The sequence below is a fragment of the Etheostoma cragini genome, chromosome 14, assembly GCF_013103735.1.
Source record: "Etheostoma cragini isolate CJK2018 chromosome 14, CSU_Ecrag_1.0, whole genome shotgun sequence".
NCBI lineage: Eukaryota > Metazoa > Chordata > Actinopteri > Perciformes > Percidae > Etheostoma > Etheostoma cragini.
The window spans coordinates 1,216,881-1,224,841 of NC_048420.1; the positions used below are offsets into that span (position 1 = coordinate 1,216,881).

Consider the following 7,961-nt stretch of genomic DNA (forward strand, 5'->3'; position numbering starts at 1 on the left):
TACAGTACACATACAGACATACATACATACATACATACAGTACACATACAGACAGACATACATACATACATACATACATACAGTACACATACAGACATATATACAGACATATATACAGACATACATACATACATACATACAGTACACATACATACATGCACACCTGGACTTTAATTCACACCTGGTCACTTTACTATATCACTTCAACACTGGACTCAGCACTGACACTTTAATAATAATTTATGGTCTTTTCTTTGTTTATTTGACAAATGTTCTTATTGTTGTTATTATTGTTATTATTGTTATTTTGTTGTCTTTATACTGTCTTTTTTATCTATTTTTTCTTGCTAAAACTGCTGCAGGAACTTTCGATTTCCTTGCAGGAGTCATTCCAAAAGGATCAATAAAGAGAAGTCTAAGTCTATCTTTGAGTTTTCTACTTCATGTTGATCTTTCCACACTTTCACTTTAGTTTTAAAAGGTTTGTAAATGTTTTGTCCCTTCAACCCATTAAAACATCTTGTGATTCTAATCCTCTTTAATAGACATTAATTCATGCAGTTCAACACAGTTACTGTTTGTAGAACACTACAAAGACAATTACAGTGTGCATTATCATAAAAGAGAATATTGGCACTGGGATGATCATTTTAGGCATATGACTGCGTGGAAGACGGACTGTTGCAGGATTTAAATCAATGTGAGGAATATTTTTATGGACTACTGTATATGATCATCTGTCCCTTGCAGTCTTAACTTTGTAAACAAAAAACTATGGCAATATACTATAAGTCTGTTAAGATTTATCCATTGATAAACGTGTGACAATATTAAACAAAGAAACGACTAGACTAAAATGTAGTTAAAAAAAAGAAGGGGGTTACTTTTTTGGCAAATTCAACCTCTTTTTCTCTCTCTCTCTCTTTCTCTTTTAGAGTCGCACATCCCCAAGTAATGCTGGCAAATTAAATATGATGTAATACATGTACCCATGATTCTGTTGACAAGCCAAGTACCACACCAAGAAAAAATTCAGTTGATGAGTTATGCAGAAGTAAGGACCGCGCAGAACAAGTTTCTACAACAAAGAGAGGAGAAGATAAATAAAAAGGGAGAGAACCCCGGCAACATGTACACACATCAATGTTCCAAGCAGCGATCAGTAGATTGGGGCGTGCAAACCGCACAATACTGCAGCATCACTTCCCAGGACATGGTGATCAACATTTGCTCCTTTCATGAAGATAATTATAGCTCCTGTGAAATAAGACAATATGACACTGGTACACCTATTCTTAGAATTACAATGAGAACATTTTGGCTTCATCTGCAAAGGCGGTGTGATTGTGTGGGAGGCACTGCGAGGCAGAACAAGACGTAGGTTTCTGTCACAAATAAAAGGCCTCAGGCAAACTAAATCAATGTTGTTGGTTCAGTCAAACCGGGAAAGTTTCCTATGCGGAAGACCGGTCCAGTAGAAGAGAGGTAACACACCCTAGCAGTCAGCTGTAATATACCCTGAGGGTGGAGAGGAGAAGACACATGAATAGGGAGAGAATCCCAGCAACATGTCCAAACATTAACGTTGAAAATCAGATGAGTAGATGGTGGAGTACGTTCAGCGACAGGACAAATAGTGGTTGTTCCCCCATTATGACACCTATGAGTAAAAATAGACTTGGATACATTCTTTCTTCATCTGCAAAAGGAATTTGTCTTTTATAACACCCCATCCTCACTGAGGGGAAACGCTCATACAACACTTGGCCATTGTCAGGTAGTAATGGACAAGGAGGAGGTGTGAAGGAATGTGAGATAATAACGTTATCTCACATCCAATCACTGCTCAGGTCGCTGCTTCAGGCTGCGGCCGACAGTGATGTTACACATCAGATCTTACTGTTGATAAAACTCCTAACATGGTTTTAGGAACAATGACATTGTTGATAACTGGCTTGTCTTGTTGTTCTACATACTGTCAAATTATGTGTATCGATTGGCAACTGTACACATTGTTATTTACTTGGGATCTTGGTAGCATAGTGTTAGCTTTCTGAGCAGACTTTAAATATCTCCCGTGGCTAAGGGAGGCAATTCGTATCTAAGGTCCTTCCTATTTACTGGAGGAGTGAACAGTTGCATTGCATTATAGGATGGGAATGATTGTTCAAGGTATTAGTCAAACCATCCGCCGTGACCAGGGAAACTTACAAAAAAATTGTAATTAAAATATATACTTATGTTTTAAAAACATGTAATTTGCCAAGTGAGCATGGTATAAGCTGGTTAATTCCCTTTGATGTGTAGCACACACACCCAACACACCACACCCTACAAAGCAATGTGAGTTATACAATAATTAAAGGTTGATGCTGACGAGGTGTCAGGTACTGATGGACTTCGTTGGACGGATCACGCGTCACTGTCGTCAATTAATACCTGACAATGGCCACCATGTCGGGAATGAACCCTTCCTTAATGTATATAAATCACATTACTTTGTGGGGTGGGGTGAGTGTGTAGGGTGTGTGTGCTACACATCCTTAGACCTATATGACAGAAGGCAGTCATTGCCGATGACTGCTGAAGTCACAATTGTGAGTCTCTCAGTGGAGATTTCATAAAATGCTTCTGAGTAATAAAAACACGAAATGATGCATGTGCTTAAATTCATTAAAATAGCAGCTCAGTTTGATGTTGGCACCTGATTTGGATGACGATACTAAAGTCATTTGGAATAAAAAATTTGAACAACACTTTTTTGCCAGAGGCACTCTGAAGCACCTCCCAGACTTCAGGAGCCCAAACTGAGAGGAAAGAGGGTGCGTACTATCTGCAGTGATGTTCCTAGCTTTCTTCCTAATCCTTTTCAGTGTATATTTGGGTCCCACTATGTAGCGAAGCCATTGACGATATCCTGTTAAGCTTCTTCTTGAGTTTGCAGCGTGAATGTGTGTGGTGTTTAGTAGCTCAGTTATCTGAGGAGACTGAGTCCTTGTGAGCATTTTTAAATAAAGTCTGTGTTATCTGAAAAACTTACCTGAACCGTACCCAGGTACTTAAAAGTTCCCACAGCTTCTAAACAATTGAAAACATGTATTAATGAAAGAAAATGTGCCTTTTCCTCAGGCAATATGGAATTAGTGCAGGAAAAAAGACAAATCCTCTTGGCAAAAATATAAAAAAACAAGATAGGGAGTAAACACTTTCAGTGGTAACAAACACTTTAATGGGAAAAAGTTGCAAAAAGGTGACAGGCTTGTAGCTTGCAGTCATAGTCTTAAAGATGAAATGAACATGTTCTTCTGCAGGTTTGATGGGGGTGATGAGGGTGAGTGTGATCACATAAGCTAAACTACAGCTGAAGAAGGCCACCGGCCCAGATGGCCTGAAAGCCTGCCTACTTAAAGATTGTGCCCCACATGTAAAAGGTGTTTTTTCGAGGCATTTTAACTCCCTCCTAGTTGCAGATGTGACCACGACCTGGACATCTTCTTTAATGAGGCCCATACCGACGATGCCTGGTGCATGTAAGCCTGAAGATTTACGACTCGTAGTTATCACCTCCATATTGTGTAACACAATGGAAAGAGTTCTGGAAGATCCCCCTGACCTCTCAGGTGACCAGCATGTTGGACCCGCTTATAGAGGTGACAGAGGGACTGATGATGCTGTGCTGGTCCTTCTGGACTCCATTTCAAAACAGGTTGCACTCTCTAAAGGGCTAGAGTGCCATTTGTAGACTTTAGTGTAGCTTTTAATTCTATGAAGCTACACATTCTCCTGGAAACACTAGTCAACATTAACATAGAGAAGGGTCTGATTCTCTGGATCAGGGACTTTCTCTCCTGTCCTCCTCAGAGGAGATGTGTAAAAGGCATTTCTCAGGACTGCACACCATCAGTTCAACCTGCTCCACAAGGCCGCGTTCTTTCCCCTTTGGTTTTCTCAATTTTCACAAATGAATTTTCTATAACTAATAGGATCTTTAAAGAGATCAAATATGCTGACTTAGTAGGCCTCTCACAAAAAACTGGCCCCCTTGGGGGGGCCTGCTATCTAGCAAACATAAAGACCCTCGAAACAAAGCGAGCTAGAGATCAATGCGCCAAAGACATACAAGTTACACTTTTGCATACAAGAAACAACAACAGAGCCAGTTTTACTTGACGGCCTAGCTTTTATTTTATTTTATTTGTATAGCACAGCTGTTGAAACTGTGGGAACTTTTAAGTATCTTGGTACGGTTCTTGACAACCATCGGAGTTTTTCAGTACTGCTTGTTTTGGCCATTTAAACTGCAAAATCAAGAAGAAGCTTAACAGGAAATTGCCAATGGCTAGAAATGGAGTGAAAACCCTCAAAATATCTGACCCTTGCTTTTTTACTGTAGAAACTGCAGCTGCTGTAATAAGGGAATTTCCTCACTGTAGAATGAATAAAGTATTATGTAATGTAATCTAATACACCAACAGAATGAAGAAGAAAGCTAGGAGCATCACTGCAGATAGTACACACCCTCTTTCTTGTCTGACAGGCGCTTCAGAGTGCATCTGGCAAAAAGTATTACATCTTTTATTCCAAATGCCATCAAAGTGAGTGACAATCAAACTGAGTTGCTATTTTAAGGAATTTAAGCATACGTATTATTTTTTACTCATGATAGTTTCATTTCATGTTTGTATACTTTATTTACAATGATGATCTGTCTTGTAGGCCGGGTGAGCCACAGGAAAATTTCTTCCCTGATGGACAATAAAGATTTATTCTATCACACTTAATATCATTATTACTTTCTTTTCTGTGTTGTTTTCTTTGTCTTTGCAACTTGAGGTCATTGTAAATGAGGGCTGCCCCTCAACGATCTTTCAAGCATCAATGATTTTTGAATGAATGGATAAGTTAAAATGATGCCATGTTTTTGTGATGGAAAAACTCGGGAGCAGCTCGACTCTGGGTCCATGAAGACGCCCGGGGGACTGTGATGTCTTACTCAGAAGCATTTAATGAATTCTCCACTGAGAGACTCACACATGTGACTTTAGCAGTCATCTGCAATGACTGAATTCTGTCATTTAGGTATAAGGATGTGTTGCATGTATATGAGGATACATGCGAGGAATGTTACTTTGGAACATCGTTGCTCACAATGTGCTTACACACACAAAACAACCACAACAATACATACACACTATTGTATACACAATACATACACATACTCTAAACAGAAACAATACAGAGTCATGAGTGCAATGAAGAGTGCAATAAAAATGATTTAAATGCGGAGCACAGGGAAAAGGATAATGGGATAAATAGTATTATGTTATTATATTACAATTTGAACAGCATGAACAGTTATGAACATTATGTACAGTTATGAAATAGGGAAAGAGAATGATGAATAAATCATAATTTATGAGTGAGATATGAGAATGAGATTGATAAAAAATACTAAATAAGTGGAATAATGAGTGGAATATTGAGTGGAACCAGTAAACAGGAGCTGTAGAGCAATTGTTACTGGGTTATTGACCAGAGTTGAACCTGACACTGTGGGTAAGAAGTCAGCTGTTCATCAGAGGGATGGCTTGTGGGTAGAAACTGATCCTGAGTCTGTTGGTTTTGGGGTAGAGCGCTCTGTAGTCTCAGAAGCTGGAACAGGTTGTGTCGGGGGTGAGATGGGTCTGCAGTGATGGTTCCTGACTCTGGAAGTGTAGAAGTCATGAACGGAGGGCAGGTTGGCACCGATGATCTTCTCTGCAGTCCTAACTGTCTGTTGTGGTATGCTCCTGTCCTTTTTTGGGGGCAGACCCAAACCAGACAGGGATGGACGTGCAGAGGACAGACTGTAGAAGTGGACTAGCAGCTCCTTAGGCTGGTGCAGGAAGTACATCCTCTGCTGGGCCTTTTTGATGATGATGTCTGCGTTGGGCTCCCACTTCAGGTCCTGGGATATAGTGGATCCCAGAAACCTATAGGATTCCACAGCAGACCCAGGGCTGTTGAGAATGGTGATGGGGGGGAGAGTGGGGGGGGCTCCTCCTGAAGTTCACTATCATATCCACAGTTTTGAGCGTGCTAAGCTCAAGGTTGTTCTGACGGCACCAGAGAGCCAGCTGATCTACCTCCCGTCTATAGGCCGACTCATCACTGTCCCGGATGAGGCCGATGACCGTTGTGTCCTCAGCAAACTTCAGGAGTTCAACAGATGGGTTTCCTGAGGTGCAGTCATTGGTGTAGAGGGAGAAAAGCACTGGGGAGAGCACACACCCCTGGCCAGTCCGTTTCGGTTTTTTGGATTTCATGTTCCCCAACCTCACCTGCTGATTCCTGTCAGTCCGGAAGTTTCTGATCCACTGACAGGTGGAGTCTGCCACAGTGAGCTGGGAGAGTTTGGTGCTGAGGATGTCAGGGATGATGATGTTGAACGCCGAGCTGAAGTCCACCAACAGGGTCCTTGCATTAGCCCCTGGAGAGTCGAGGTGTTGCAGGATGTAATGCAGTCCCACGTTGACTGCATCATCTACCAACCTGTTATCCCTGTAGGCAAACTGCGGGGGGTCCAGCAAGTGGACTGTGATGTCCTTCAAGGTGGGCCAACACCAGTATTTCAAAGGACTTCATGACTTCAGATGTCAGGGCGACAGGCCTGAAGCCATTTAGTCCAGAGATGGAGGGTTTTTTGAGGACTGGGATGATCGTGGAGCGTTTGAAGCAGGAGGGAACTTCATATAGCGCCCGAGATCTGTTGAAGATCTGAGTGAAGATGGGGGGCCAGCTGGTCTGCACAGATTTTCAGGCAGGATGGTGACACACAGTCTGGGCCTGGGGCCTTTCTGGTCTTCTGCCTCTGGAAGAGCCGGCGCACATCCTCTTCACAGATCATGAGTGCAGGTGAGGGTTCAGAAGGGGGGGGGTGACAGCGTACAGGTGGGGGAAGGGGACTGACTGGTGTCTGAGTTGGTGAGGGGGAGGGGTGTGACTGTGGGTTTTTCAAACCTACAGCAAAAGCTATTCAGCTCGTCAGCCAGTCCAGTCGGACCAGCAGTGTTGGGGGGTGGTCTCCTGTGGTTACTGAGTCTCTGCAGGCCTCTCCACACTGACCGAAGATCGCTGTTTGTAAAGCTGTTTTCCAGCTTTTTAGCATAGCTCCTCTTAGCTGCTTTGATCTCTTTGGTCAGTCCCCACTTCTGAAGGCCTCCTCGTTTGACAGACAAAGCTGCCTAAGTCCGGCGGTGAACCAGGGTTGTTGTATGTGCGGAAGGTTTTAGTTGGCACACACATGTCCTCACAAAAGCTGATGTAAGACGTCACAGTATCAGTTAGTCCGTCCAGATCAGTGTCTGCAGCCTCAAAAACACTCCAATCAGTAGAGTCAAAGCAGGCCTGTAAATCCAACTTTGACTCGTTGGTCCATCTTTTCACCCTCTTTACAACAGGTTTAACAGGTTTTAGTTTCTGCCTGTATGTCGGGACAAGATGAACCAGACAGTGATCAGAGAGTCCCAAGGCTGCAGGTAGGACAGAGCGATAGGCGTATAATAAAATTGACCAAAAAGTTGAGAAAAGTGTAGAAAAAGAACAACAAAATATTGAAATTTCAACCCAGAAAAACACAGAGTTGCTTGGTCGATGGGAAGACAACACGAGGGTTAAATATGTGCGATACCATCGTCAGAGACCCCCCCCCCCGATCGCTGATTCTCTGATATGAATGCTTGACGTTGTAGGGCTAAAAATACCAATATTAGCAAAGCCGGATAGCTTCTCTGCTGCAGCCCATCTGGAAAGAATCGGGCTGTAATCATGAAAGATGATTCCCATTGTAATACATTAGGGTAAAAAACGTGCTGACCATCAGGAAAAAAACAAGATTAACGTGTTGTGTACACGAATCAATAGATTAAATCAAGTGAACATTTCATGAGCTGCCATGCGACTGGGTTGCAACCTGAAACATT

General features: G+C 42.3%; 1 long non-coding RNA gene across 1 annotated transcript; it reads left to right on the top strand.

Moving 5' to 3' along the window:
- Positions 1-2,735: 2,735 nt before the first annotated feature.
- Positions 2,736-5,745, top strand: LOC117956839. The gene is made up of 3 exons (XR_004659375.1): positions 2,736-2,822; positions 4,717-4,721; positions 5,733-5,745. It is a non-coding gene; the product is annotated as an uncharacterized LOC117956839 (long non-coding RNA).
- The last annotated feature ends 2,216 nt before the right edge of the window (positions 5,746-7,961 follow it).